This window comes from Gavialis gangeticus, unplaced genomic scaffold (assembly GCF_001723915.1).
Source record: "Gavialis gangeticus isolate Ggan-Ray unplaced genomic scaffold, GavGan_comp1, whole genome shotgun sequence".
Classification (NCBI taxonomy): domain Eukaryota; kingdom Metazoa; phylum Chordata; order Crocodylia; family Gavialidae; genus Gavialis; species Gavialis gangeticus.
Window position 1 is genome coordinate 3,535,770 of NW_017729019.1, and position 11,092 is coordinate 3,546,861.

Below are 11,092 nucleotides of genomic sequence, written 5' to 3' on the forward strand. Positions count from 1 at the left end.
ACCTTGCCAGGATCATTCGATCTCAGCAGTATTGCTGCCCAGAGCAGGGGGGCTGGACTCGATCTTTTAAGGCCCCTTCCAGCCTTTCATTTCTGTGATTCTATGACCTGTCACTCAAAGGAAAGCATCTATGAAACAGATAAGCAAGGAGCATTTGAAAAAGAAGAGATTATGCTCTTTCATGCTTTTGAGATGGGGATTTACTTCAGCTCCCTCTAAAGTTTGTACTATGCCAACATCATCTTTTCCTTGGAATAACAGCTACACTGAAATAATACCTGGGAAAAGTGTTAAATGCTACAGGACACTTCAATCTGTGGAAACAAACAATACTAGTATTTATATAGTGTCCTCATGGTAAGAAACAACTTCTGAAACGAGGTTTGTAGCAGCATCATAACCTCAATGCATGAGCTAGTAAAACTCCTCTCCACAAATGGGCTGTTGCCCCCGTCTCCACAATGCATTTTCTACTGCCAGAAACAAACTCAGAGCGCGCCAGATTGACACACAATAAAAGCAGAAGGGATAAAACACAGCACGACAAAGCACACGCACATTGACAAACAATAAAAGCAGAAAGGATAAGAGGCAGCATGACAAGCACATGCACGCTGACAAACTTAGCCTGGAAGAGGAGTTGGGTCATCTAGCAAAAGACTTACAATTTTCAGATCCATGCAATCTGATTCTGTGAACTTTAAAATGTTTCTTTAATGTTTAATTAGCTACCAAAAGATGGGGAGGGGGGTTTGTTGCTTTGTTTCGTTTTGTAGGAAGGGTCATTTTCAAAACTTTTCAAATCTGGCAGTCCCAAACTCATTTTGAGGAAAGCCAAATAAAAAGTTCATTTGGATTGGTCAGGATTTCTTGATTTGTATTCACAGAATCAGAGAGAAGTCGGGCTGGAATGGACTTCCAGAGGTCGTCTAGTCCATCTCCCTGCCTGCACACATTTATACTGTAAACTTATCATACAAGAGGTATATATTTTACTCAGGTCTGAAAATTACTGCATGCATTTACTGTGAGTTTTCAAAATAAAAATAAACATAATATTAGCAAATTTGTTCAGCAGTGAATCTCATCATTTTTGACAATAAAGTTGCTCTTTGGTATAAACCACTGACTAGTTTCTAGGTACACCATATTTGCTTCCATTTTATAGGCTTCATGCAAATATGGAACACATTGCACAAAATCAGAGCATACACATGGATATAGTACCTCATTAAGTGCTGACAATATTCTTTCAACTGTATGAGAGACTACAGTACAGACAGGCCCTGTCGGAGGGACTTGGGATATGAACAACATACATTTTAGCTACTCAAAAGGAGGGAGCTGCAACTGGGGTGTGCACATCTGCTGCTACACTGCAACCGTTACATATGCACCATCCTGTACCGGTATTTGCAAATGAGTTAAACTGTTCCAATTAGGACCTGAATGAAGCAGAGTTAAACCACAAGAGGATTTGCTACATTTGCATCACTACAGAATTAGGCAGATATAACAGCAGCATCATGAGACAGTGGTCCCCAAACTGTGGGTCGCAAACCCAAATGGGGGTCACAACATCAGCAGATGGGGTCACGGAGATGGGGGGCCACGCTGAGGAAATGGGATCACGCTAAAAAATTTTTGGGAAGCATCGTCATAAGAGCTTATATTTTTTTTATACCGATACAATTGTTACATCTGTGTATACCGAAGACACCGATTAACATTTCGGGCTTAAGGAGAAACTCTGGGTCACCAGTGTCTGGACCCAGCAGATCTGTATGCATATCATACAAACACACACCGGTCCAAATCCAACCCAAAGTGCTCACCATTCCTCAGTCCAGGTGAGGACACGTTACAAGGGGGCAGAAAAAGCCTCCACCACAGTAGCTAAGTCTCTAGAATCTCCTAAGGATTCCTGAGCACACAGGAAAGAGCCAACTGGACGGCCACAAAGACGACCCCCAATGCCCTCACTAACTCTTGTGCTGGGGAGGCAGGTCAGATTCACTCCAGACGCAGGAAGCTGAAGATGGAGCCTTACCAGGTGGTGACTGTGCAAGTCCTCCTCTGTGCACAGCTATGGTGGCTTCAGTCTCAGGAGTGCTGCTCTAGGCAGAGGTTGTGGGCCTTCCCTGGCTTTCTCAGCTGCATGTGCCAACTAGCTCACAGCTCACTGGAGGTGCAAGCCAACATAAGTAGTTGAGGAATGTAAATGGAAGCACACCCACAATCTTTCATGTTGATGTTGTTGCACACCAACATGGCAGCGGAAGATGACGATGTACAGCACATCACCGACTCCAAACTGATGTGAGAACAACTCCAAATCATGGAATGGTGCTTCTGGTTAAGGCAGACAAGCAGCAATGGATGCAAGAGCATTATCCTGTCCACCTGGGACAATAAGCAGTGGTGGATGAAGTCCCATAGGTCCTGAACCACCTTCATGGAAATCTGCACTGGTGCTTAATCAGGGACGAGGGCTCTCCAGATCAGTTTGGCACGGGCAAGTCCATGGCAGATTTGGCAGTGCAGGAGGTGTATCTGGTGATGAAGTGCTGGGAACACCGTTTATCTGCCTTGCCAACCCTTGAGTGGCTGTGGCTGGTTTCAGCCCTATGGGGTTCTCAACCGCACTGGGGCCATTCACAGCACACACATTTCCATCCTAGCTCCTGCACAATGAAACAGATGACAACCACCACAAGGGCTTCTTTTCCATGGTGTCATGGGGTGTTGTGGACCCCAAGGGACAGTTCAGAGGTGTGACTGATGGCCGATTGGGTTATATTCCAATGCCAAGGTATTCCACAACTCCAGCCTCCTGGCTGGGATGCAGCAAAGGGACTTGCACACAAGGTTCCCAGAATCAAGGCTGGGGTTGTGATTTCCTCCCTGCTAATTGGGGACCCAGGATACCTGCTCCAACCTTGGCTCATAAAGTCCCGCACAAGCCACGTGGATGCCCACTGGAATCTCTTTAACCAGTGCCTCAGCAGCTTCCACATGACTGGAGTGCACTCTGGGTGCCTTAAGGCTCCCTGGGAGACGCTGGGTATCTGGCTGGATGTCACAAAGCTCATCATGCTCCACACAATTTTCTCTACCTGCACCCTTCGTAAAATTTGTGAGACCAAGGGGGGAGTTTTCCCATGAGGCCTGGGCAAAGGAAGTATGGTAACTGGAGAGTTGCCAGTCTGTCAGGACTTCCATACACTCAAGGGTCAGCAACCACCAGGACATGCTTGTGTCCTGATGGCTCTACTTCCAATCCCAGAGACGAGACGCAAGAAGGGGTTGGGGGGGCAATGGGACGGGACTTGGGAACAGGCACATTTTCTGCTTCTCTCCTAACCATGAAGCCAATAAACCATGCAATCATGATGGTACTCTTGCAGTGTGCTTAACGCTTGGAGCTTAGACGCCTAGACTTCCAGGGCCAGGGGGCAAGATGAGGGGCTGCAGTCAAGTGGGAAGTAAGGACACAACTTATTTTGGGGAAAAACAATAAGAACTTTTATTAAACATGCAGTGCAAATTAGTTCATCTCTTATCACGAGAACAAAACCCACTTCAAACAACAACATTTAACAAACTGAAGGCGGCTCAAGGACAGCAGCTACACTCTCTGGTCACTTTTCCCCAGGGTAGTGGGGTAGTCAGTACTGAGGGACCATGGCTTCACATTCAAAGAGTTGAATGAACTGGACTTGGCTGAGGCATCCCCACTCACGCACATTGCCACTACCACAGTGGTGCAGGGAGGCTGAGGCCTGCCCGAAGTGCCTCGAAAGAACAGTATCCTGGCACTGGATTGCTGGGTGTAAGGACTGGTTTCTCTTGCCCTAGGAGAGGAGAGCTGCACTGGTGCCTGTAGGTCATGGGAAACAGAAGGGATGCCAGGGAATGCTGCTGCCACCGGCAATGGGAAGGTGTCAGTAGCTGCTGAGTGATGCAGCGCAGGCAGCATCCAGGATGCTCTCTGTGTGCACCTTGATGGAAGCTGCCAGCTGGGCCTGGTTCTCATCCCCTACTGAATGTACTCTGGCAGGGCATGTGGCATGCTTTGCTCCATCCATAGCCCAAGGGATGGTGTCCACATGCCCCTGGGCTTGGAACACTGACATGCACCTGGCCTGGGCCTCTGGATCAGGCAGGCACAGTCAAGGTTCGAATTACACTTTCACTCTTTGGGGGAAAATGGGGGCTCTGCAAAAAAATTAAACCAGTTGATTAACAAGTCCACCTAAGTGAAGGAGCAACCTGATCGGAGACCCACCCGAGTTACGGTTTTCAAATCTTACAGGGGGGTTCTCATCTTTTATGGGGGAGGTGCTCAGCTGAGATTCCCCCTTAATTAGCACCCTGGGCAGAGTGCTGCTGGAATTATTCCACGAGCCCCCTCCACTCATCTACAGCAGCAGCCCTCGGCTGGGAGGTTGGCAAGGGCTGCTAACATCTTCAGTTTTGTTCTAAGCTGGCTGCCTCCAGTGCTGGGCTACCCTTTTGTGTTGCGGCCTTGGGCTGCTGTTGGGTCCAGGGGAGGCTGTAAGTGCTGGCCCTAGAAAAAAGATCAGAGGAACAGGCATTCATTGCAAACTCCTGACTTTAGAGATAAAGATGAAGACCTCCCAACACCAGTTGTAGGGACTGCTTGCTGGCTCTCATTCCTGGCTGCCAGGACTAAATTCATGATGCCATGTGCTCCCTCTGACCAGCCTGTGCACTGGTATCTTTTCCCACTAACCCTTCTCTTCGAACCTTTCCAGGGCAAGCACTGTGGAGTGAGATGTGCAGCACTTCCTGGGGTAGCCCCTCACTGTCCATACTTGATTGCACTTACCATTGCAAAACTACTACTTTTTTTCCTGTTACCTCCTGGTAAGACTGACCGTGGACCAGAATATGCTGTTCTACATGACACAGGACATCCCATCCCTCTATGCTGTTTCCCTACTTGAGAATGATTGTTGGTCAATTCCCTTGAGTGAAAAGAGTTTAAAGAGAAGAGAATAAGCCTTTTCAACACGAGGTCTAGACTGTCAGGCTACCTGCAACTGGTACCAGTATCTCTTGTGGGGCAACTGGGTTGAGATTAAAGCACCCATCGACCTAGCTCTGGAGTAGTGCTCTGCTAAGGGATGTCTTCCCCTACTCATGCCCACCTGCAGGGTCAGACCCACTGTCACAGACCGCTGTAATCCAAGGGTCTCACTGCATGGCTTGCCTGCTCCCCAGCCCACTGCTGTATCCCAGCCAATGTTGCCTCATACTTTGCCAATTGGGTAGCCAGTGCTCAGGTTGAGCAGTCCCAGGCACTTTCTTCACCCATTCTAGACCTCATTAATGAAGGACTGCCTTGGGGAATTTGTTCACATCAATAGGAAGCCTAAATATTCAAACATCCACATGGTCTCCACCCCTACCCCCCAGTCCTCAAGAAGTGTCCCAGGACTGTCAACCTGTCTACCACTGCCAGGAAGCTGAAACCTATGAGGCAGGGGAGGAAGGTGGTGGGGAGGAGGGGCAGGGTTATGCACTGAAATGATCATTCATGACACAGGATTTCCCTGCTCACCTCGACTCCCCTTCCTTCCTTCCTGCTTGCTACTAGGTAATAACATAAGGCTGCCAATCTCACTAATCAGTAATTTACATTTCCCCATTCAAGGTTCTACTTACATGCCTGCCAGGAGACTGGTGGAGAGGAGCAGAAGAGTGGTCTCTTGTCCTGAACAGATCCCATGGTGAACAGCAGGATGTTCCCAACCTGTGAGTGGCAGGTATGTGGGGATGGGAGAGCTGCAAGCAAAAAGGGGGTGGGTTGGTATTTGGGGCAGGGCCAAGATTGCCCCATCACTCCCCCTTCTACTCTCACCCTTGTCTGGGCCTTTATCTGAATTCCTGAATATTCAGTCAACAGTGTGTGTGGGGGGCGGGGTGGGAGGGGAAGGCTGGTTATCAGCATACAGCATAGATGAGTTGTGAAGTGGGCCATAACACTAAACAGGTCACTTAAAGGCTCTCTCAAAAAGTGAGCCACTGAATAGCATGCAATTAAAGTTGCAGAATGGCTTGCAGCCGGACCCTTTGTTAACACACTGCCCCCAAAGGGGAAATTGAGACAGTCTGCAGGTTCACAGGGGAACTGGGGCAGCCATGGTAGCTGCAAAATTCACCTCCCTCCCCACCCAGTCATGCTGGCCCTGTATTTTACAATGTACCATGGCACCACAGTGGGTCACCAAAACCTTCTAGGGACAGATGGCACCAGGGCTCCTTGGCACGTGTCTCAGCCACTGGTAGCAGGGCAGTGGGAGGAAGGCTGCAATGCTGCTGTGGGTACCTGAGGCTGTGCTGCAGAGCACGAAGGGGATGGCAAAGCAATAAGCAGCTGCGTGCTGGGGAGACTTTGCCAAGTCTTAGGGTGATGCTGAGGGAATGGAGTAGGCCCACTCTGTGTTGATCTTGTCCTCGCTGTCCCATGCAAGGGTGAGGTAGGGTTCCATTTCCTTACCCAAAAGTAGTGTGGGTGAATCCTGCTGTGCACCTTGGCTTCTCTGGTCCCTTGGTAATGGCAGACCAGTGGCGGGGGTCATCTCTCCATCTCATCATCATCTTGGCTGGCACTGGAGTGTATGTGGTTGGGCACAACCAGGGTGTAACAGGGCTGAATGGAGTTATTCCCCAGCAGAGTTCACAGCAGCTCCTCGTGATACGTAGTGGTGATCTGACAGGTGCCAGAAACACAACTGGCATCTTATGCCCTCCTGTAACTCAACTTGGAGGTTGTGGTCTTGACCTTGTGCTGCAGCGAGTCCTAGCAGTCTCCCCAAGCTGTCATCTGCACAACAATGCCCTCATACACAGCCTGATTACGGTGGCTTGACTGAAGTGCCCACTAGCTTTCTTCATTGTTCCAAATGGTGAGCAGGTAGAACCAATCTTCCTGTCTTCGGCCGGTGGCGTGCCTGACATAAGGCTGGAGCAGACACTGTGGTATCTAAATGGGTTGAAGCAGGTGTTCCTCGAAACGGTGCTGAAATTGTCACTGACTATGGCAAGTGCTATGGCAAGCTGCCGACCACAACAAGCTGCCAGGCAGCAGCCCAAGGAACGGGAGTGTGCCTTCATGAGCAGTGGAGTGTTGGCAGCAGTAATGTTCCCACCCTTGTTCCCAAGGAGGGGACATGAAATGGGGAAAAAGACCAAATGGAACCGCTGGCCCTAAGGGCAGTAGAGTTCAACCTGTGTCCCAGAGCAGCCACTTACAGGAGTGGGGGAGGTGAAGAGTGTTGCATTGTAGGCTGCCCAGAGGGCCATGTCACAGAACACTTAGCATGTGCACGTAACATGGAACAAATCAAAATCCAACAGGTCACAAGAAAACCTGATTTTTCCAGGTATACTTCTGAACCATTCCCACTAACTTCACACTGGTTTAACTGGCAGGTAAGTCTGTCCACTTTGGGTTTAAACCACATTTGGAACAGGCTAACTGTTATGCATGTCTAAACTCTCCTTTTACTTCTCCCAAACAGATCTATACAGTAGGAAACAGTACAGGGAAGTTACTATGCAGCATGGAGACCCCAGCAGCAGTTACAGTGTCGTGCGGAGCTGGGGCAGAGCTATCTGTTGCCCACATGCCCTGGGCAGGGGCATGCAGGCACTGGATCACAGCTCTGTCCTGGCTCTGGACCACGTTGTCATTGCTGCAAGATCCCAGCCCCAGAGCAGCTCACCACCCAGCTGTGCACCCTGCCAGCACTGCTGGGGCCGGTCTCCATGGAAACCCAGGACCCATGCTGTCATGGCAATGCTGCTCATGGGGTCTCCATGGAAACCAGTCATAGCAACATGGGCAGGGGCGGCTGGAAAATGGAGTCGGATCCCTGGCCGGATCTGCCATTGTGCTCCATGTGCTGTACTCTGGGGGGAGACGGGACAGAGCAGCCCAAGCAGCATCTAACTGTGCAAGGTGGGGAGGGAAAGAAGTGAGAATCAGAGACTGGGCAGTTGAAGCGGGGAGGAAAGGGTGCAGGAAGGCTGCAAGAAGTGGGCAGGGCAGAGGACAAAGGGACCATCTTGACTCCTCAGCCCGCCTGTGCTTTCCCTGCTATAGCAGTGCGGGGTGGAGGATTCAAGACTAGCCTCCAATACTTAGATTCTATACCTGGAAAATTATAACCAATTTATAGATTTTCCATCTATAGAATCTAGTTATTGGGGGTTGTCTTCTATTCAGGCTCATCTTATATTTGAGTAACTACAGTATTTAAATTGTGACTTCACACCTAAAGTTCAAAGGATACTGTTAAAGACAAACAATTATTTCTGTACTAGAGAACAAGCAAGTAACTTACAGACACATAGATCTCATCATCATAAATACTATAAGCTGCAACTTCTCCATGACACTTTACACCTCTGTCTGTTCAGACTTGTATGTTCTTGGTGGAGATCAGGACATTCCGGATCTTCAAAGGCAATGTGGGCACTACTGCTACCTACCATCCCACTCTGCAAACACTGGGAGAAAGCATGTAGCTGTTCTGTACTTCATACAGATGGAAGTCAATGCCTTTTGCACGCATTAGCAAAAGTAGTGCAGGTAATAGGAAAGAAGAAAGGACTGCTGGAAAGTTTTATTTTAAATTCATATTTTATGGGTTTGGATGGGAATTCCCGGAGACAACCTATATGTCACTAAGTAAAGTTAAACTGGCATGTAAGGGGATAGAAAGAGATACTTTGTTTGGTAGATAGAGTCTTCCAGCTCATATGTCTGGTAAATTATCTAGTCTAGCCAGAAGCTCCCCGCACCCTGCCACTGACTAGCGCTGTGCAGCAGTGAATTATATAGGTTAATTATGCAGTTTACATCAATTTACATTTGCCACATTGTCATTTCAGGTGGTCTCTTATGCTTGCATTTTTGGGCAAAGATATCTACCAGCTCACGTCAAGTCAGCATTTTAGAATTCTCTCTCATTTCTCATCTCTCTCTTTCTTTTGTAAACTCAGTAAGCCTAGCCTCTCTCATCCCTCCTTGTACATCTCCATTCTAAACATTTTGTACTCATTACTGATCTTTGCTGGATTTGTGATGTGCAAAACTGAATGAGGTCAGGACATGTCAACACATTTTTTCTTTTAGTGGCTCTTAAACCCCTGCATAGCATCTTAACTGAGGTGACACCCACATTTGTTTCTACTGCCTACTAAAGACATCACGAGTAGTTTGGAACTCAGCAACGCATAAGGTAATAGTCACTGAATGGAAGAGTTCAGGCCGTATGCACATTTCTCCACACTGAACTTAATTTCCTACTGTGTGGCTCATTTTCTTTGCATGGGTGGTCCTTCTGAAGAGAGGTTTGTGAGGCTCCATCGCTGACTAACCAGACCCACTATGTCACTACTGACTGGCCTCCCACTAACCTCACCTTGTCAGATCACTACACTGTAGCATGCTATAGTGCTGCACATACCCAGAGCTGGCTCCTCATGGCTTCACTTTAGCAGATACAGCCAGCTTGAGAGAGGAAGTACTTTGCTTCCTCTCTCAAGCTGGCTTTTTATCTGCTACAGGACTTTACTTCTTATTTTGCTCATGAGAAATTTGCTAAAGCCTTAAAGCCCAACAGGATACCAGCAGTTCTTCAGATTCTTTTTTTTTTTCCAAAATTCCCTAAATAAGTAAAACAGGGCATAAACACCTCTAACATTACTGAAAACAAGTTGGTTTGTCTCTATAATTTTAAGCTTCTCTAAATGTGTCTAATAAATTTCTTTGGCTACTTTTTCCAGTACCGAAGTAAAATTCAACTCTTTCAGGTTCCCTCTTAGCACCTTTATAACAACATTAGCCATCCTACTGTTTACTAACACTTTAGGTCCTTATGGTGGTATCCTGTACTCCTGACTTAACCTGAGAAGGTAATTTGTACTCTCTCATGAGAGTGAAGGCAAGTCTGAGAGACAGAAAGAATCAGAGCTCTCTTGACCATCCTCCTTCCTTACTAATATTCCTCATGTGGCTGTATAAATCTCAGCAAGAGGAATGCACTAGGACTAACACACACCCTCCTCTTAATCCACTTCCCAGCTCTGTCTGAACTGCTCTTTTTATTTCACTTATATGGATCATAAAAAAAAAAATGGATCTGATTTCATATGCAACAATATTGCAAGAGTTGGTACAGCACAAAGGCCTAAACATCCACAAATTGCTTTCAGGGGCATGTCTATATTGCACAATGCACTGGCACATGGAGATATCGGAGCTATCTTTGAACAAGCTTGCCTCTGACACCCAAGCTATCTAGCTACAGGCTACACATCACTAAATTTGCTCTGTCAACTAATTTGTTTCTAGCTAGCTTAGGCATCTCTATGTTGCATCACAATCTGAGGATACTCCCACCATCCTGCGTAAACAGAATTCGAAAAATGCTTTTTCTATTCTGGAATGTTTTTCTTTAGTTCTCATTAAGAAATCTGCTTCCCCACAAGACTTGCCTGAAATCTAGTAAATAATTGGTTCCAAGTAGTGCTCTCTCTAGAAACAAAGCATGGCTCCCCTATATTGTACTGCTTTTCACTGTTCCCAAAAGTAGGAGAATTTGATGTTTATGGGGATTATACATGTACCCGTAGTGCTGCTGACCAACGTGAGAAATTAAATCCTGTACAACAGTGCTTCTCAAAGTGGCGATCTGCGGACCGGTGCCAGTCCATGAGCCACCGGTCGCCAGTCTGCAGCAAGTTGCCAGGAAAGAAAGAAATATATTTTCAGAAGCATAACATTGATATGTCATATCGCCACAGTTCTTATGTTCCAACACTCCAGGTGATGTCACGTGGTGCGAGGTGAGGAAAGAGAAAGAAACAGCTGGTCGCGCATTTGTGTAGTGCTGTTACATGCAGTTGCTGTCACCGGCTGAACCAGGCACCAGTCCCTGGCCTACTGGAAAAAAAAATGCCAGTCCACCACATCAGATACTTTGAGAAGCACGGCTGTACAATACATATTGTACAGCCCTCCTGCGAGGGCTGGAAGGTCCCATCTGCCGGCCCA

General features: G+C 47.5%; 1 protein-coding gene and 1 long non-coding RNA gene across 4 annotated transcripts in view; both read right to left on the minus strand.

The window, feature by feature from the left end:
• KLHL12 (kelch like family member 12) overlaps positions 1-11,092 on the minus strand; it is a 56,410-nt gene that overhangs the window by 35,286 nt on the left and 10,032 nt on the right. The window lies entirely within an intron of this gene.
• On the minus strand, positions 4,107-7,652 carry LOC109295160. 2 transcript variants are annotated; one of them, XR_002096683.1, is made up of 3 exons: positions 6,527-7,652; positions 5,692-5,811; positions 4,107-4,570 (listed from the first exon to the last, which is right to left on the minus strand). It is a non-coding gene; the product is annotated as an uncharacterized LOC109295160 (long non-coding RNA). The 2 variants fall into 2 exon arrangements; XR_002096682.1 differs by having other exon boundaries at positions 6,356-7,652.